Source organism: Lepus europaeus, chromosome 6 (assembly GCF_033115175.1).
Source record: "Lepus europaeus isolate LE1 chromosome 6, mLepTim1.pri, whole genome shotgun sequence".
In the NCBI taxonomy this organism is placed as follows: domain Eukaryota; kingdom Metazoa; phylum Chordata; class Mammalia; order Lagomorpha; family Leporidae; genus Lepus; species Lepus europaeus.
In genome coordinates, this window is record NC_084832.1 from 31,445,910 (window position 1) to 31,467,563 (window position 21,654).

Genomic DNA, 21,654 nt, shown 5'->3' on the forward strand with positions numbered 1-21,654 from the left:
TCTACAGAAATAATCTGCAATGCTGAGTGACAAAGTGGTGCATTTTCAGCTCAGATTATTTAAAGTTAGTAGTGATGTCCTTTCTATATTCCATATTTATTACTCAGAATTATACAAAATAACATTCATTCCTCCTGGATATTTCCCAGGGTTTGGTGACTGCTTTTTAAATATTTCTTTGGAACCCTTTCTTTGTTAATTCCTGTTTAGCATTGAATTTAAATTATTGCAAGAGTAGCTGACTTTTTTCATTAAATATACTGTGTTACCTGCCAAATATTTAACAAATTCATTTTCAAGTTAGCTAAGTTTAAAAATTACTTAGATAATATAGCTGCACTGTGTGCTTGTGTGTGTGTGTGTGTGTGATGCAAGTATGAGTAGAGAGAATACAGAGTGAACTCCATTTTTAAGGATTTGTTTGTGAAGGGAAGTGTGTAATAGACACACACAAACAGAGTGAGAGAGAGAGACTGAGAGTGAGAGAGAAATCTATGCATGGTTCATTCTCCAAAAAGACTTCATTGGCTGAGTCTGGGCCAGGACCAAAAATAGGAGCAGAAAATATAACCCAGAAATCTTATGTGGGTGGCAAGAAAACAATTATTTGAGCCACAGCTGGTGGCTACCAGAGTCTGTATTGGCAGGAAACTGATGTCAGGAGCTGAAGACAGAGCAAGGAATTGATGCCAGATACTCCAACACGGGAGGCAGGCATCTTATCTACTAGGTTAAAAGCATGGTCCCTCTACAAACTTTTGAAAGTACTCCTCTTTGTGTGTGTTCGTATATATGTATTACTGTTTTGTTTATTATTTATCATAAACATTCTCTGTATTAATAAGTAATATTTGTAATGATATTTGTAATGATTCCACAAGTTCATCACATAAAATCACTATTTAATCAAGCCCCAAATGCTAAAAATTTAGGTTATCAATTTTACCATCATCCTAAATATATTATGTAAAATCACCTGAATAGTGCATACCTGTTATTCTGTTTAATTTTCCTCTGCTATTAACATTTCTTTCTCTTCTTTTTAAAATTGTTTATATGTAACCACAGCAACAACATTTAACTCCTAGTCCCATACAGGGTAGTGATCATGCTCTCTGTCGGTAACAGTAAGCCAGGCTGTCTTTTACATTTTTTCATACACTTCTGGACCCTAATCTGTATTTGACTGCACCTCTGAGCCTCATGTTGGATACCAGAAGAGACTTTAGGCAACCAGGTGAGACATAACCAGATCATAGGAAAATTTCTCTGACAATTTAAAGATTTTTTTTTGGAAATACAACATGATCATTATCTAAGAATATAAAAAAAAAGATGTTCTCAAGGTAAGGACATCTTATTTCAAAGTCTTGCTTTCCACATAAGGAAGAAAATAAAAATCAATTTCTGCTCTCCATGATGAAAGAAAGCAAAGCAAATGGCCATATATTCTTTCAAAAGTTTCCTCCGGGGTTAGTATTGTGGAGCAGTGAGTTAAGTTGATGCCTGCAGCATCAAGAATTAGAATGCCGACTCAATTCCATGCTGCCCCACTTCCCAGCCTCCTTGTTAATATGCTTGAGAAAGCATTGGATGACGGCACAAGCAGGAAACCCGAATGGAGTTCCTGGCTTCAGACTGACCTTGCCCTGGTCTTTGTGACCAACTGGGAGTGAACCAGTGGATGAAAGACTCTCTCTCTTTCTCTCTCTGTATGTGTGTGTGTGTGTGTCACTTTGTCTTTTAAATAAATAAATAAACCTTTTTAAAAATGTGTCACATTTAACTTTTTACTTTCATTGGTAGCAATAAGCCTATATTTAGTTTTAAAACACTAAAATCAATTTTTTAAATTTATGTAGTTTACTTGAAAGGCAGTTACAAAGAGAGAGAATGGAAAAAGGAGAGAGATCTTTGACTCCATTAATGGCATCAACAGCTTGCACTGGACTAGGACAAAGTTAGGAGACTGGTACACCATCCACATCTCCCATATATGTGGCAGAGTCATAAACACTTGGGCCATCCTCCATTGCTTCTCCAGGAGCATAAACAGGGAGCTGGATTGGTAGTGAAGCACCCAGGACAGAAACCAACATCCATATGGAATACGAGCACCATAGACATCAACTTATTGCTCTAAAACACAGGCACTAAAATCAGTTTTTAAATAATGGAAATAAGAAATTATATTTCTCTGTGAATCATTAATGTTTTATAAATAAATTGAGAATATTCTTTATTCTCATATAATATAGAACAATATTATATATTGTAACATTATAATCAAAATAAATGTAATTGTAAAAGTCAGTGTGTGCATTAACAAACTGAGAAAAATAAACATATGATTATCTCAACAGATGCAGGGACAGCATTTGATAAAATAAAACATCCATTTCTGGTGAATACCTTAAGTAAATTTGGTATAGAAGGAACATTCCTCAAGGCAATCAAGACAATTTATGACAAACCCACAGCCAGCATGTTATTGAACGGGGGAAATGTTGGAAACTTTCCCTGTAAGATCTGGAACCAGACAAAGATGTCCACTTTCACCATTACTATTAATATTCACCTGGAAGTTTTAACTAGAGCCATTAAGCAAGAAAAAGTAATCAAAGGGATACAAATCTGAAAACAAGAAGTCATACTATCATTATTGCAGATGCCATGATTCTATATATAGGCAATCCAAAAGATTCCACTGGAAGACTATTGGAACTCAGAGTTTGATAATGTGGCAGGATATAAAATTAACATACAAAAATCAATAACCTTTGTGTACACAGACAATGCCATGACTGAGAAAGAACTTCTAAGGTCAATCCCATTCACAATAGCTACAAAAAATTAAATACCTTGGAATAAATTTAACCAAGAATGCCAAAGATCTACACAATGAAAATTATAAAACATTTTTTAACTTTTATTTAATAAATATAAATTTCCAAAGAACAGCTTTTGGATTACAGTGGCTTCCCCCCCTCCATAACTTCCCTCCCACCCACAACCCTCCCCTCTCCTGCTCCCTCTCCCCTTCCATTCACATCGATTCATTTTCAATTCTCTTTATACACAGAAGATAAACTTAGTATATATTAAGAAAAGATTTCAACAGTTTGCACCCACACAGAAACACAAAGTGTAAAGTACTGTTTGAGTACCAGTTATAGCACTAACTCACATTGGACAACACATTAAGGACAGAGATCCTACATGGGGAGTAAGTGCACAGTGACTCCTGTTGTTGATTTAACAAATTGACACTCTTGTTTATGGCATCAGTAATCACCCTAGGCTCTTGTCATGAGTTGCCAAGGCTATGGAAGCCTTCTGAGTTTGCCAAAAATTATAAAACATTAACAAAATAAATAGAAGACACAAAAATATGGAAAAAGTTTCCATGTTCATGGATTGGAAGAATCAATATTATCAAAATGTCCATACTACTAAAAGCAATTTACTGATTAAATGCAATTCCAATGAAAATACCAAGGACATTCTTCTCAGATCTAGAAAAAAAGGATGCTAAAATTAATATGGAAATTCAATAGACCCCAAATAGCTAAAGCAATCTTATACAACAAAAACAAAGTCAGAGGTATCACAATACCACATTTTAACCATACTACAGGGCACTTATAATCAAAACAGCCTGTATTGGCACAAAAAATAGACATATAGACCAGTAGAACAGAATAGAACCTCCAGAAATCAATCCATGTATCTACAGCCAATTTTTCTTTGACAATGGAGCTAAAATCAATCTCTGTAGCAATGACAATCTCTTCAATAAATGGTGCTGAGAAAACTGGATATCTGCATGCAAATGTAGGAAGCAAGACTACTAGGTAACACCATACATAAAATCCCACTCAAAATGGATCCAAGACCTAAACCTATTACCTGATACTATCAAATTACTAGAGAACATTGGGAAAACAACAAGACATTAGCCATTAGCGTAGGCAAAGATTTATTGAAAAACACCCCAGAAGCACATGCAAATAAAGCCAAAATTGACATGGGATTACCTCAAGCTGAGAAGCTTCTGCATTGCAAAGGAAACACTCAGCAAAATGAAGAAGCAACTGCCAGAGTGGGTGTCAGGATCTCCCCCTCCGGGAACTGGCCAGGTTACCGCGAAGGAAGAGTCGAGGAGACTGAGGAAGGTCAATCTAAACACACTTTCTTGGTACTCTAGGTGACTAGGAGGAGAGATTGCTCATGCCAACTTCTGCGGGAACTAGGTGCTATGGACCAGGAGCTTCTCCCCTCGGGCAGAAGGCACTATGTACTGGGGAGAGCGGCTGAGCAACCTCTGCTTTACAGCGTCTGAGGGTCCCCTTACACACAGTTTCTAGAGGCTAGCCCCGCCCGCCCGCCAACCTCCCAGGGTCCCTTTGTGGTTTGTGGTTAGGCCATCTAGTTGGGTCCTCCCTTTTCAAATCTTACCAGCCAGTGTGGTCACTTTTCTACTGGGCAGTTACTTTCTTTCAAACTGCACTATGGTTACTTTCTCTGAGAATGGTTCCTTAACAGTGGGAGAAAATATTTGTAAATTTTGATACTGATAAGGGGTTAACATCCAGAATCTATGAAGAGCTCCAGAAACTCAACAACAAAACACACAATCCAGTTGAGAAATGGACAAAGTACTTGAACAGGCATTTTTCAAAGAGGAAATTCAAATGGTTAACAGATAATTGAGAAAATGCTCAGGATCACTAGCCATCAGGGAAATGCAAATCAAAACCACAGTGAGGTTTCACTGCACCCCAGGTAGAATGGCTATAATCCAAAAATCAAAAAACAAAAAATGTTGGCAAGGATGTAGGGTAAAAGTATCCTAATCCACTGGTGGTGGGAATGTAAATTGACACAGTCACTATTGAAGAGAGAATGGAGATACTTCATAAATCTGAATATAGACTTAACACTTAACATATGACCCAGCCATTCCACTCTCGGGAATTTTCCACAAAGGAATAGAAATCACCATATAAAAGAGTTATCTATACTCCCCATGTTCATTGCAGCACAATTTACAATAGCAAAGATATGGAATCAATCAAAATATCCCTCAACTGTTGATTGGGTTAAGACATTATGGTATATATACACTATGGAATACTGCACAGTGGTAAAAAATAAAAAATGAAATCCTGCTGTTTGCAATGAAATGGATGCAACTGGAAAACATTGTACTTGGTGAAATAAGCCAGTGCTAAAAAGTCAAATATCATATGTGTTCTCTGATTGGTGGTAAGTAATAGAGTACCTAAAATGTAATCTCTAGAAGTGAAATTGACATTTTGAGATGTGGTGATTTTGAATAGCCTTTGACTCTATTAAAGAACAATGTTTTTTTCTTCATATTATTTGTTTCACTCTTATAGTAGGGTTAATCATGTGAGTATAATGTTAAATTAAAATCGATTTTTGTAAAAAATAAGAATAGGAGTAGGAGAGAGAGGAGGAAGAAGTGTAGGTTGGAGGAAGAGTAGGGAGGGGAAAATACTATGTAACTAAATGTATATATATGAAATTTATATGCCTAAATAAGATATTTCTAGGTAAACAAAAAGTGCATATATGTGTGTGCATGTATAAAGTAGAAGCATTAAAACTTTCAATTACAGGGCCAGCACTCTGGCATAGCAGGTAATGCCTCTGCCTACATTGCCAGCATCCCATATGGGTGCCAGTTCGAGTCCTGGCTGCTCCACTTCTGATCCAGCTCTCTGCTACAGCATGGGAAGGTAGTAAACGATGGCCCAAGACCTTGGGCCTCTGCACCAGCATGGAAGACCTGAAGGAAGGCTCCTGGCTACTGATCGGTGCAGCTCTATCCATTGCAGTCATCTAGGAAGTAAACCAGAGGATGGAAGACCTCTCTCTCTCTCTCTCTCTCTCTCTCTGCCTCTCTGTAAGTCTGCCTTTCAAATAAATAAATAAATCTTTAAAAAATTTCAATGAAACTTGATAGGTATAGATGATAGATAGATAATAGGTATATACTCAAAAGAGATTTTCATAGATGTTTGTGTAGCTTAACTATGAAATAAAAATTATTGAATCATGAAGTACATAGAATTTTGAAGCTAATAAAGGTCATACAAACCAAATAATTTATCTCTTTATTTCAGTGATTGAGAAACTGAAGTTTCAAAACTGAATGTCAATGTTTCTAAAGCTTAAGCAGTCTAAAGAAGAATAAAAAGATCCACTGTTGAAATACATTAAAATTGAAATAACCTTGAGGACTAGTCACTGATGGAAAACTTAATTAAAATCATTGAGTAATGTAAACTTTATAAAAGTTATAGGTCAGGAGGAACGTGGCTTTTCTGCCAAATCTATCTGAAGAATGTGTCTAGCAAGTAAATGTGCATAATGCACAAGAATTTACCTAAGATTCTAATACAGTAAAGTTAAGCCAAATGTGGAGATTTCAGAGGGCAGCCATAAATGTCATCATAAGTAAAGTAAGAATACAGATTAGGAACAATTTAACCAGTTAGAAAAGCTAATGGAAAGGTCATGTTACTCACGAACCATGAGGATTTCAATTATCCTGACATTTCCTGTAGAGAAGTGAAGTCCCTAATCTCCAAAGGAATATTTAGGTTCTATCTCAAAGAGCTAAAATATATTCTTTTTTCATGGTCAATGACCAACTAATAAGACAAGTGATTAGAGAAGAAGCAGTCGTTGGAAGCAGAGCAAACATCATAACATTACTGGGCACTGCTTCATTCAGAAGGTCTACTTGTTTTGTCTGTTATAGAGAGTTTGGGAAATGGAACATGACTAAGAGTATTGGAGCCTGAAGGCAATACACTGTTTGTGAAGGCATTAGGTTAAGTGTCCATAAGGAAAAGGAGGAAAAACTAAAATTTCAGGCTGAAGTTTTAGAGGGAAATTCCAGTTATTTTATCTACTTATTGTCTTCAATAAGTTATTAAATTTCTCTGAGCTTTTTTTTTTCATTTTCAGTAAGCGAAAATAACTATTTATTGATTTCAGGATGGGGAACTAAAGTGATGGCCTCCTTGAAAGTTCTTAGTATATAATTACTACATATTTATAACTTTTTAGAAAACTTTTATTTAATAAATATATCTTGGCAATTGTGAATTTCCAAAGTACAACTTTTGGATTATAGCACTTCTTCCCTCCATACCTGCCCTCCCACCCCCAAACTGTCCAACCAACTACTCCATCTCCTATCCTATTCTTCATTAAGATTCATTTTTAATTATCTTTATATACAGAAGATCAACTGTATACTAAGTAAAGATTTCAACAGTTTGCACCCACACAGGCACACAAAGTATAAAGTACTATTTGAAGACTAGTTCTAATGTTAATTCTCATAGTACGACACATTAAAGACAGAAGTCCTACATGGGGAGCAAGTGAACAGTGACTACTGTTGTTGATTTAACAATTGACACTCTTATTTATGACATCAGTGATCATCCAAGTCTCCTGTCATGAGCTGTCAAGTCTATGGAAGCCTCTTGAATTCAAAAACTCCGACCTTATTTAGACAGGGCCATACAAAGTGGACGGTTTCTCCTCTTTACAAGGAAAGGCACCTCCTTCTTTGATGGCCTCTTCTTTCCACCAGAATCTCACTCACAGAGATCTTTCACGTAGGTCATTTTTTTGCCACAATGTCTTGGCTTCCCATGCCTAAAATACTCTCATGGGCTTTTTAGCCAAATCCAAATGCCTTAAGGGCTGATTCTGAGGCCAGAGTGCTGTTTAGGACATCTGCCATTCTATGAGTCTGCTGTGTATCCCGCTTCCCATGTTGGATCATTCTCTCCCATTTAATTCTATCTATTATTATTAGCAGACACTTGGTCTTATATGTGACCCCTTTGACACTTAATCATATCTTTATGATCAGTTATGAACTTAAACTGATCACTTCTACTAGTAAGATGGCATTTGTACCTGCCATCTTAATGGGATTTGGAGACCCATGGCAAGTTTTTAGATTTACCCTTAGGGGTAAGTTCGAGAGAACTTGTGCCGAACTGTACGTTTCCTCACTCTCGTATTCCCACACTTATTTTTAACAGGGATCGATTTTCAATTGGATTTAAACACCTAAGAATAATTCTGTGTTAGTAAAGAATTCAACCAGTGGTATTAAGTAGAAAAAGAAAATACTAAAAAGAATAAAATAATAAGCTTTTCCTCAACAATCAGGACAAGGGCTGATCAAGTGATTGCTTCTCATAGTATCAGATTCATTTCTACAGGTCTCCTTTTAGGTGCTCAGTTAGTTGTCGCAGATCAGGGAGAACATATGATATTTGTTTCTTTGGGACTGGCTTATTTCACTCAGCATGATATTTTCCAGATTCTTCCATTTTGTTGCAAATGACTGCATTGGATTTTTTCCGCTGTATAGTATTCCATGGAGTACATATCCCATAATTTCTTTAAACAGTCTTCCATTAATGGGCGTTCAAGATGATACAATGTCATGACAATTGTGAATTGAGCTGCAATAAACACTGAGGTGCAAATAGTTCATTTATTTGCCAATTTAATTTCCTTTGGGTAAATTTGAGGAGTGGGATGGCTGAACTGTATGGTAGGGCTATATTCAGGTTTCTGAGGAATCTCCAGACTGACTTCCCTAGTGGCTTAACCAGTTTGCATTCCCACCAACAGTGGGTTAGTGTCCCTTTTTCCCCACATCCTCACCAGCATCTGTTGTTTGTTGATTTCTGTGTGAAATCCATTCTAACTGAGGTGAGGTGAAACCTCATTGTAGTTTTGATTTGCATTTCCCTGAGAGTTAGTGATCCTAAACATTTTTTCATGAGGGTCTTTATTACTGATTCAATTTATATCTTTGTTATGGGTTTATTTAGATTTTCTATGATGTTTTCATGGCTCAATTTATTTATTTATTTATTTGGCCAGAGTGTCTTGGCTTCCCATGCCTAAAATACTCTCATGGGCTCTTCAGCCAGATCCGAATGCCTTAAGGGCTGATTCTGAGGCCAGAGTGTTGTTTAGGACATCTGCCATTCTATGAGTCTGCTGTGTATCCCGCTTCCTATGTTGGATCATTCTCTCCCTTTTTGATTCTATCAGTTAGTATTAGCAGACACTAGTCTTGTTTGTGTGATCCCTTTGACTCTTAGACCTATCAAGATGATCAATTGTGAACTGAAATTGATCACTTGGACTAGTGAGATGGCATTGGTACATGCAATCTTGATGGGATTGTATTGGAATCCCCTGACACATTATTATATAATGCCCTTCTTTGTATCTTTTAACAGTTTTTGTGTTAAAGTCTATTTTATCTGATATTAAGATGGCTATGCCAGCTCTTTTTTTTGGTTTTTGTTGGCATGGAATATCTTTTTCCAACCTTTCACTTTCAGTCTGTGTACACCTTTATTGGTTCGTGTGTTTCTTGTAGGCAACAAATAGATGGGTTTTGTTTTTTTAATCCATTCAGACAGTCTGTTCTTTTTAACTACGGAGTTGAGGCCGTTTTCATTTGATGTGACTGTTGATAAGTAATGACTTAGCCCTGCCATTTTTCCAAAGATATTCCTAATTTATACTTTGAACTTCCTTTGTTCTTTTACTGAGAAATTTTCTTCCTTTACCTTCTTTCGTATTGATGGCCGTGTTTCTGTGTTTCTCTGTGTAACACATATTTAAGATCTTTTGCAGGGCTATTTAGGTGGTGACAAATTCTTTCAATTTCTGTTTGCTATGAAAGGTCTTTATTTCACCTTCATTCACAAATGAGAGTTTCTCAGGGTATAACATTATGGGATGACAGTTTTTTGTTTGTTTGTTTGTTTGTTTGTTTCTCTTAGGACTTGGGCTATGTCTCACCATTCTCTCCTAGCCTGCAGGGTTTCTGATGAGAACTCTGCTGTGAGTCTTACTGGAGATCCTATGAAAATAATCTGGAGTTTCTGTCTTGCACATTTTAGAATTTTTTTTTTTTATGTTTCACTGTGGTGAGTTTGATTACAGTGTGTCATGGCAAGGATCTTTTCCAGTCATATCTATTGGGAGTTCTGTATGCTTCATGTATTTGGGCTTCCCTTTCTTTTTCCAAACATGGGAAATTTTCTGCTAGTATTTCAGTAAAAAGGCCTTCTAATCCTTTCTGTCTCTCCATGCCTTCAGGAGCTCCTAGAACCAGAATGATGGGTTTTATTTTTTAATATTATCCTGTAGATTCCCAACAGTTTTTTTTTTTTAATTTTCTAATTTCCTCTTTTTCTCTTTGGTTTGACTGTGTACTTTTCTGTGCTCTGTCTTCTAAGTCCAATATTCTCTCTTCTGCCTCACTGTTTCTACTTTTAAGGCTCTCAACTTTGTTTTTATTTGTTCTTTGAATTCTTCATGTCATTTCGAATTCTCTTTAAAATCTCAATTTCATATACTGTGGAATTATTCATTTCATTTTAATTCCTCTTCAGATCTCAATTTCATGGAGAGATTTTCTTTCATGACCTCCATGGATTCCAATACTTCATGCATTTTCTTTCGATTACTTCTACATAATATTAAGATCAAATTTTTGAGTTCCATTATTTTCATTTCTTCTATTTCATCATCTTCATAATGTAATGCGAAGTGTTGTGTTCTATTGTGAGCATCATGTTGTCTTCCTTATCCTTGTTTCTTGAATTTTTGCATTTGTTATTTGTCAATTGTGGAGACACTCATTGGTTTCTCCTTTTTGTTTTCCACTGTAGCAGTTTTTATTGTTGTACTATGACTTTGTAGATCAGCAGACTGTCCGCTTTCAGTGAATCTCCAGAGGCTTGTAGTGGGTGTCACCAGAGAGCTCTGTTCATTTCTCCAGGGTTAAGGGTGTTTCTAAGGTGACACTCCCAGGTTTTTGTGGTAAATCTTTCTCTCTCTCTTTTTTTTAATCATAAGGGAGGTATATTCAACTCAGCTGAGCTCTTCTCAGTGGAGACCAGTGCCTGACCACTAGCCCCAGTGGATATAATATTCATCTGCTCTGTCCCTAGAACCACAAAAAGGATCTGTGCAGTCCTCAGTGTAAGTTCTGATTCCCCAGCAATGTTTCTCACCAGGTAACCAGGAACACCTGAGCTTGTGGCATCTCCCACTGAGACTGCTCAAAGTTCCAGTCACACTGAGAGTTCTCTCCCACACCCTCAGTTTTTTTCACAGTCCCAGTTCAGAAGCTTCACACAGTCACAAGCTCTTAGCCCCCTGTTATTTCTCCTCACCAGAGTCGGTTGATTGTTGGGCATAGACATGAGCTAGCATAGCTGTTACATATGTCCAAAATGGTGCCTGCTCTATCAGCTTGTCACAGTACACATTTATAAAGTGATCAGAGAGAGAGAGAGAGAGACGTGACAATCAAGACCTTTTTTTTTTTTTTTTTTTTTTTTTTCCTCTCTCCTCTAGTTTGGCTGTTACAGTTTCCCCCAAGGGGCTTTAAGCCTTGTTCTCTCTAGGCTGCTCCTGCCCTTTTTTGCCAGTGGCTTGAGCTGCTGCAGTCTGCTCTTACCTCACTTTCTAACACTGATGCGTAGGTTCCACATAGGTGCACCGTGACCCTCTAATATTGGCAGTTTCATCTGCCATTTTTTCCCTAAATTTCCCTGAGACTACACAATCTCCACTTCTTTTAAACTATCTTCTCCTGGGCTAGAGCAGTAAGCTCCCTCCCTACTCTGCCATCTTGGAAACTCCCTCCATTTTTATAATTTTTTTTTTGACAGGCAGAGTGGACAGTGAGAGAGAGACAGAGAGAAAGGTCTTCCTTTGCCGTTGGTTCACCCTCCAATGGCCGCCTCAGCCAGCATGCTGCGACCGGCGCACTGCGCTGATCCGAAGGTAGGAGCCAGGTGCTTCTCCTGGTCTCCCATGGGGTGCAGGGCCCGAGGACTTGGGCCATCCTCCTCTGCACTCCCGGGCCAAAGCAGAGAGCTGGCCTGGAAGAGGGGCAACAGGGACAGAATCCGGCACCCTGACCGGGACTTGAACCCAGTGTGCTGGCCCCGCAAGGTGGAGGATTAGCCTATTGAGCCATGGCACCAGCCATTTTTATAATTTTTAAGATGCATAGATTGAATTATAGCATGTTTAATATTTATGTGACTTTCACGAATAAAATATATAATGGATAATTCATGTAACAAATAAAATATATAATAAAGGTTCATATATCACTTTCATGTTTACCTGAGAATGTAGATTTTTCCTTAATATAACCAGAATCAGAGGCTTAGTCCTGAGTGAATATTTCAAAAAATGAATTCTTATCTCATTGTTTGAAATTATATATTTAATACACTATTTTGTATTTGTAGTTTAACCAGTTAAAAGTAAACATTTTATGGTATTTTTGCAATGTATGCCTTCATTTGCATTCAATAAGTCCTATGCAATCCTTCAAACCAATAAGAACTTCACAATTAAGATAAATAGTCTTGTGATTCTACCTTCCTGTTTCTATTGGAGAGGAAGAATGTTTGGTGTTAATAACAAATTATATTTTCTATGAGTTATGTTCAAAGAGTTGGAGAATGTTGTCCCTGTATGTGGAAACATGTGGGGATACAATATCCTAAGACAAAGATATTCTATTTGAGCAATCATTCATGGAATGTCTACTTTTGACCATTTAAACTTGATTCAGATATGAGAGAAATTCTTGCAATTGATCAAAAATCATTTCCCTGACATACTTATCTTTTTTAAATGATGCAGAAGTATAACCTATGCAGTAATAGAAAAGGAAAATCATTCTTTGCTAATGAGCTAATAAAGTTATTCTTTATAGACCTCAAACATTCTGGTGAAACTCTGCCATCATTTGATGTTATTACATTTAATATTTCTATTTTATTCACTAAATCTGTTGTTTACTTTGTCATTCTTTCAGTATCTAAGTTTTTGACTCTACACAGGAGACCAGAATAGATATAAAAATATATAAAAATCAAATTAACATAAAATACATTTAGCAAAATGCAAAACAGCAGCTGTTTGGAAACTAATGCCATGCAAACATCCTTAAAATAATCAGAATTTTTATAGAAAAACAGTAAATAACTCTCACGGTAACTTAGTGCTAAATTCATGATTGCATTTACATGGAGTTGCAGAGGAGTTAGTGAGATAGCAAGCTTCAGGAAAGGGGAGATGGGCATTTGGAAGAGTTCACTATGCCATTGTGGAAATCTATCTTAAACTCATGACATCATTTACCATAGTATTTTCTATAAAATTGCACTATACTTCCACTAGGGGGCTCTTCATGTACTTTCATCAGGAACTCTGTTGCAAGTAATAAAGACTATAAAACTGAGTATCAAGAAAAAAAGCCTAGGAAATGAGACACAGAATTTTAAAGGCTCTTGGTCTGTTGGATTCAAATACATCACCACAAGTGCTGCCAAGTGTGCAATAGCTTTATTATTTTCTTTTAATATACAATTAGTTGTTCCTCTTGTATTGTATTCACTAACTTCAAAACATACCATGTGAATACTCTCTGTCTTAACTGCAGGGAGGGGGAAAATATATATTTCCAACCAAGCCAGCAGATACAGCATTCATGTTTTAAAAATTCATCACATTAAAACATATTTTATATTTAGAATACTAGTCTGCCATCTACAGGAAAACTGAGAGTCTGACACCCAACTAGGAAAATTTAAGCTTGAACGAATCCTTTATGCTTGTAATGTAACATTATGGTAAATATGTGGCATAAACACATGCAGCAGTAAATATGTGGTATAAAGGCACACAGTAGGATCTCCTTAGGGGCGCAGTGAGATCTTTTTCTTAACTTGTAGATGTGGATAACAGAAGGCATAATGGTAAATACAACATTTATAAAAATAAATTCACACACACACACACATACATACACATACACTCTCCTATGTATCAAGAAGGAAAAGGCAAAATATGTATACTGATCTTTGCTTTTTAGTTGCTGCTGTAAAGGCAGTAACCAATATCCAAGTAAATTACACCTGAAAAATGATTGACTCATTTCCAAAAATCTTTAGCTACAAATGTGTATGTTGGGATACAGAGTATTGGTGCCTTTTCCTTTCCAAATGGCTGACCTTTAAGTTCAGAGTCATGAATATATTAGAACACAACAGGCACTCTCCATACCTTCTTGCAAATACAGCAAGAGCAAAGGGCACTATGTATTTTAGATCACTTTAATGAAAAATTTGATTCCTTTTAAATATTTCTAACCCATGCTGCTTTATCTAAATGGAAGTAAAAGGGATACTCATTACATATTGTTCTGGAACCAGTAATATGCTGGTTATCAAATAATAATTATTATTTAATAATGACTATCACTGAACATCGTTATTGTCATTGAGCACATTTAAATTAAGCAATTATATAAAATCTATGATTTCAAGCAAGGGAACAAAAATAAAAGTGTATGAAAAAGTCAAGCTTTCATTGTGAATTTCTGTCACAGAACAAGACAATCGTCAGTATGTTGTTCTTAAATACTGTTGTCTTTTAAAAGGTCTCCATGAACGTTGACATTTTTATATTGGTTATGTTGCGAACAGAAACTAATATAGTAATTGTCAATTTATGTTAAAACAATTATGACACATGTGGTTGGTTGAGTTGAATGACTCAAAAAAACCCTGCAATTCAATTGAGCCAAAATATAAACATGTGAAATGATTACCATTAATTAGTAAAATAACATATGTACTGTTCAAAATAATTAGATAATGGGATCTACTTTGTTATCAAATAAATTATTTTTAGAAACTATCAATGAGGAATATATTAATGTTCCATTAATCTTCCCAAGCAAAGATAAATATGTCCTTTTTCTGTATTACTAGCTCAGTAAAGGCTCACAGTGACTGATTTATCAAGGTTTAACATCTAATTTAATCTAATCCTTCTTTTTGAAAGATCATTTTAAATGTAAAATAGATGAGCTGGCACCATGGCACACTGGGTCAATCCTCCGCCTGCAGATCCAGCATCCCATATGGGCGACGGTTTTAGCCCTGGTTGCTCCTCTTCTTGTCTAGCTCTCTGCTGTAGCCTGGGAGGGCAGTGGAGGATGGCCCAAGACCTTGGGCCCCTGCACCCTTATGGGAGACCAGGAGGAGACACCTAGCTCCTGGATTCGGATCAGCATAGCTCCAGCAGTAGTGGCCATTTGGGGAGTGAACCAAAGGAAGGAAGACCTTTCTCTCTGTCTCTCTCTCCCTCACTGTCTGTAACTCTACCTGTCAAATAAATAAATAAGAATCTTTAAAAAAAATGTAAAATAGAACACACATGCAGAAAACCATAAGAGAAACATAGAATAATGAATTATAAGCTTTAATAAAGTTAATACCAGGAACTTGAAGAAATGTAACTAAACCGGAAGCTATGTGAGCCAGTCATGGGCTAAGATTCAATCTCCAGACCATTCTTGGGGCCGGTACTGTAGCATAGTAAGCTAAGCTGCAGCCTGCAGGGCCAGCACCCTATATGGGCTCCGGTTAGAGACCTGGCTGCTCCACTTCTGATACAGCTATCTGCTATGGCCTGGGAAAGCAGTAGAAGATGGTCCAAGTCCTTGGGCCCCTGCACCTGGTGGGAGATCCAGGAGAAGCTACTGGCTCCTGCCTTTGGATGGACCCAACTCTGACCGCTGCAGCCAATTCGGGAGTGAACCAGCTGATGGAAGACCTCTCTCTCTCTCTCTCTCTCTCTCCCCCTCTGCCTCTGCCTCTCCTACACTCTCCATGTAAGTCCGACTTTCAAATAAATAAGTAAATCTTTAAAAAAAGATCATTCTTTTCGTCAAGAATAACCATTCACTTGACCATTTTCATTAAATTTGTGCATCTATTTTCATTAATTTGAAATGAAAAGAAAGACAGGGAGAGAGTGAGATCGATCTTCCCATCAACTGGTTCATTCCTCAAAGGCTCTCAAGGGTAGATGAAGTTCCAAACCAAAGTCAGGAGCCCAAAACTCCGTCTAGATCTCTCACATCAGTGGCCAGGATGCAAGAACTTGGGTCATTACCTGCTGTCTCCCAGGTGCACATTAGCGGAAAGGTATATCAGAAATGGGGTAACCAGGATTCAAACTAAGCACTCCAGTGTGGAATGGGGGCATCACAAGTAGCAGCTTAATCCCCTGTACCACAGCGCCCACCTCTCACTTGACTATATAGTAACCTTTTCCTTTCATAGCATTACAGCTTTAGGGCCCAAGTATTCTTCTCAAGCCACATTTTAGTCCTTCCTATTTTCTTTTAATTAAATGTGATGCTTCAGTCTCTTGATGAACAAATTCCTGTTTATCCTTTTTGTTTCCTTGTAAGATATCAATTGGGAGGCATGTGACATTTGATCTTTAGTGTTTTTACTCTGTCTTTTGTGGATTGCATAATCATAGTACAGTCAGCATGATTCCTTAACACTCAGTTATTAAAAATTGGCAATTGAATCTAGAGTTTTACTCAGATTCATGTTCAGGCCCTTCAGTACAACTGTAGGTAGTTTGTTTTTTCATGAGGAGCCCATAACTTCTTTTGCATATATGTAATGTTATCAACAGTTGGTCTTCATTGCCTACAATTGGAGCCTAGTAGGTAGCAAAATGGCTACAGTCAAAATGAAGATTAAAACATGATTATGTTACAGTCTATGTGCATGTTTGCTACTCTAACAAAGCCGTAGACTGGTGGCTTATAAACAGTAAAAATGTCTTTGTTCAAGTGTGGAGGCTGGGTTATTTATCTAAGGTCAAGCTAGATTCAGCATCTAATAAAGGTTTATTTTCTGTGTTATGTACAGGACCTTGCAGTGACTTCAGCTGGTGGAAGGGAGGAAGGTTTCCTCTCAGACCTCTATTAGAAGGTACTAATGTCATTCAAGACAGCTCCACCTCACAACATAATCCCCTCCTTAAAGCTTTACCTCAAATATAATAAATGTAGGAGTGAGGATTTTGAAATACAAGTTTCGGTTCAGACATGAACAGTCAAAACACAGCAACTGCTACTTATTTTCAGAATAATATAGCTCCTTTGGAAAGGTAGGATACATGGTTTATTCTTTTTATAATTCATTTTAAAATGATTTGCTTTCCTATCATCTTCTGAAATTGACTAGTTTTCATTATTTTTTTTTTTTTGACAGGCAGAGTGGACCGTGAGAGAGAGAGAGAGAGAAAGGTCTTCCTTTTTGCTGTTAGTTCACCCTCCAATGGCCGCTGGGGCCGGCGCGTTGTGGCCGGCGCATCGCACTGATCTGAAGCCAGGAGCCAGGTGCTTCTCCTGGTCTCCCATGCGGGTGCAGGGCCCAAGGTCTTGGGCCATCCTCCACTGCACTCCCGGGCCACAGCAGAGAGCTGGCCTGGAAGAGGGGCAACCGGGACAGAGTCCGGCGCCCCGACCGGGACTAAAACCCAGTGTACTGGCACTGCAAGGCAGAGGATTAGCCTATTGAGCTGCAGCGCCGGCCAGTTTTCATTATTATTAATTCACTATTTTAAAATTAGTGAATTTTTCAGTTGTATTTATCATCTCTTTTGAAGCCCGAATTGCATCATCTTTGGTCTATAACTTTTTTCAGAATGGCACCTGAGTTCTTGTAACATGACCTTTACAAAACTAAAAGAAGACATATGCCTGCCTGTTTCTAGGTGCGAAGATTAATTCCCCCAATTTTCACTGTTCCTGTATGTAAGGTCTGTGATCCAATTTTTTAAAAGAAATCACAGAGGAGCACAAACACCAAAAAGAAATTATCTACATTCAATTCATAAGCTCATCAACAGAACAAAATACAAAAAGACTCTGGATGATAGAATTATTAATAAAATAATTTTGAATATCTTGACATACATATATTCTTGGGAGAAAGGTACTAAGTATGTATGAACAAATATGAAATATCAACACAGAGATATAAACCATAAAAATTATATCAATGAAAATCATGATTATGTATAATTATTTAGTGAAGGATGTGCTCTCTAGGGCTCAGCAGGCTGAACAAAACACTAGAGAGAATTATTGAACTTGAATATATTTATGTAGAAGCTACTCCAATTGAAATACAAAAGAAAAAAGGGGTGAAGACTAGTACAGGTAAATAATTGATCTCAAAGAAATGAAAACTCATTTGTACTTTAAATCTGTACATGAATATTCATTACAAACATTTGCAGTTTCTTTAAACTAGAAACACTGACGGAATTCAGGATCTGCCATTTGAGAAAGAGCTGAAGCAGAAAGAATTTTCTCTGCCCTGCTCCACCAAAGAAAGTCATAACATCTTCACTCCAGAGGTACTCTCCCTCACCCTGAATGAAAGAAACGTCCTTATCCTCAGACACACAGAGATGCCAAGAAGAATCTGAACTTGGAAATTTTATTAAATTCTCCCTGCCTTTAACTTTGAGATCAGATCTTCTATGTCCAATCATCAGGTGCACAACAGTCAACAAATTTAGGATTAAAAATGCACAGAATTCCTTGAATCTTTAACTTTCAATTTCTGAAGGCTCCTATGCCATATAAAAATCTTATCAAACAAATCTATAATTTTTTTTTATCTTTGTTAAATGAATCTTTTTTATTTTTATTTTTTTGACAGGCAAAGTGGACAGTGAGAGAGAGACAGAGAGTAAGGTCTTCCTTTTTCCGTTGGTTCACCCTCCAAGTGGCCGCTACGGCCGGCACGTTGAGGCCAGCACACTGCGCAGATCTGAAGCAAGGAGCCAGATGCTTCTCCTGGTCTCCCATGAGGGTGCAGGGCCCAAGGACCTGGGCTATCATCCACTGCACTCCCGGGCCACAGCAGAGATGTTAAATGAATCTTGTCCAATGCCCTTATAATAGGCAAGGGAATGTTATTATTTTTTCTGTTTCAAACAAAAATGTTCTTCAATGGAAGAATTGCTAACCTTTGTTATTAGTCATGTAAGATCCACTTACTAAATAATACCTAGTAATACAAAATTACAAATCATAGATACATGGAACAACATTGATGGATCTCAATAGTGTTATGTTGAGGGAGCAAAAATCTGATTTCATTTATATAATATTTTCAAATAAAATTATAGATGTAGGAAACAAATTGGTGACTAACAAGGATTAGAGAAGTGGTATGGAGTAACTGTAAAAGGATAACAAATGCTATTGCCTTTCCATTTCGAACTTTTTCCTTATTTAGTTGACAGCAGTGTATGTATCTTGATTAATTTTAAGATACCAGTGTTTATTATCACTCCCATATTTGTGTGCCCTTGTAATTGCTCATTCCTTCTGACAAATTTTGCTTTACTGCTCTGTTCTTTTCATGTATTTTTGTATATACCTTCTAGAGAAAAAGAATAAGTAAAATCATAAGGGGATCTAACACTCCACTGATAATGAACGTTATACAGTGTTAAATTCTATGAATGTACTAAGAAGTATATCCATTAAATTGGCAATTGGCATAATTCCCAATTTCAGAATAAGTTGTGTGGAGCTTCTAACAAGAACACAGTAGCAAAGGCATTGATTAATTTTTGCTGAGTTTGTATACCTAAGAGGGAACCAGGGGATCATAGGGTTTTCACATATTCATGTTTAATAGAAACTAGGAAAGACTTTTTTCAGAGTGTTAGTAACAATTTTTCATTCAGCCAACACTATGTCACTGTTTTGGTTGCTACGTGCATTAGTCAGTATTTGACTTTTATTTATTTTTTTTTAACAATGACAGTAGATAATACATTGTTTCTTGTGGAAAAATCTGTTCTTTTTCCTATTTTTATGGACTAATGATCTCTTTTGACTTGACTTATGGTAAATATTTACATACTACTACTTTTAATGTTTATGTATTATAAATAATAATATTTTATCTACTATTTTACTATAAACACTTTTTTTCATATTATAAGGCATCAAGTTACTGAAATGTAGTAAAGTCCAATTTAATATTTCCCATTGCCTTTTATCAATGATCTTCATCAACATTTGTGTCTTTCCATAAAGACACAAAAATATCCTTCTATGTATTCTTCTAAAAACTTTATTCATTGGTTATCTGTCTCATTTAGATCTACAATCCATATGGCTGATTATCTTACCCTAGCAAGGAAGGATCTTAGAAACATAGTTTATGTACAGACTTCTAATTCATCTGGAATTATTAATAACAAGATCAACCTTCCTACATAGTATTTATGAGAATCAACTTTTGGCCATAATATATTATTTAAAAATAATGGGTGAACATCTGGCCTTGCTATTAAGACATTTGCTAGAATCTTCACATTCCCTATCAGTGTTCATTGGTCCAAGGCTTGACTCTTGACTCCAGCTTCCTGATAATGTGCATTCTGAGAGGGAGATTTGAGGACTCCAATAGTGTGCTTCTGGCCAGACAGGGGAGACATGGACTGAGTCCCTGGTTCCTCGCTTTGGCTCTGATCAATTTCCATGGACATTTGTGGAGTAGACAGATGGGATTTTCTCTCTTTCTCTCTCTCAACCTCTCAACCTTTCTCTTTGCCTCTCAATTAAATAAGTATAAAAATTGATTTTTTTTTGACAGGCAGAGTGGACAGTGAGAGAGAGAGACACAGAGAGAAAGGTCTTCCTTTTGCCATTGGTTCACCATCCAATGGCCACCATGGCCGATGCGCTGCGGCCGGCTCACTGCGCTGATCCGAAGGCAGGAGCCAGGTGCTTCTCCTGGTCTCCCATGGGGTGCAGGGCCCAAGCGCTTGGGCCATCCTCCACTGCACTCCCGGCCACAGCAGAGAGCTGGCCTGGAAGAGGGGCATCTGGGACAGATTCCGGCGCCCCGACTGGGACTAGAACCTGGTGTGCTGGCACCGCAGGTGGAGGATTAGCCTATTGAGCCATGGCGCCAGCCTATAAATTGCTTTTTAAAGAAAGAGATTTCATTCTTTGAACACTTTCAGATTTACAGAAGAAAATTCATAGAAATTGCATTGAGCTCCTGTGGACTCCTCTCATCCAACCTCCTTTGCACAATTTCCTCTGTTACTAACATCTTCCAATTGATGAGGAAATATTAATACTTTATTATGAACTAAATTCAATTATGTGCATTATTGACATTGTACATTCTGTGGGCTTTGACAAATCTATAATGGCATGCTGTCTGTATCATGTTGTCAAACCTACCTAATCACCTCACTTTCTCCACCAATCCTTGGCTACCACTGACCTTTTCACTGTCTCTGTATCCTTTCCCAGAATGGCATATAGTTAGAATTAGCCTAATCTGTAGCCTTTTCAAATTGTTTGCTTTCACTTAGCAATATTCATGTATCTTCCATGTCTTTCTGTGACTTAATACCTATTTTTATCATGATCCATTGTTTTCCTTAACCATTAGTTTGTTTATCCACTCAGCTGTTAGGAGACATCTTGGTTACGTTAAAGTTGTGGTAGTTAGGAAGAAAATCTGGTATAAACATTCCTGTACACATTTTGCTGACAACAAAATACATTTCAAGGAAATAGTAACTCATTTAGTTAAATACAAAGTAGTATGGTTGCTGAATCTTGTCAAGAGACAAGTGACAAGGTTTAGTTTTGTAAGACACTGT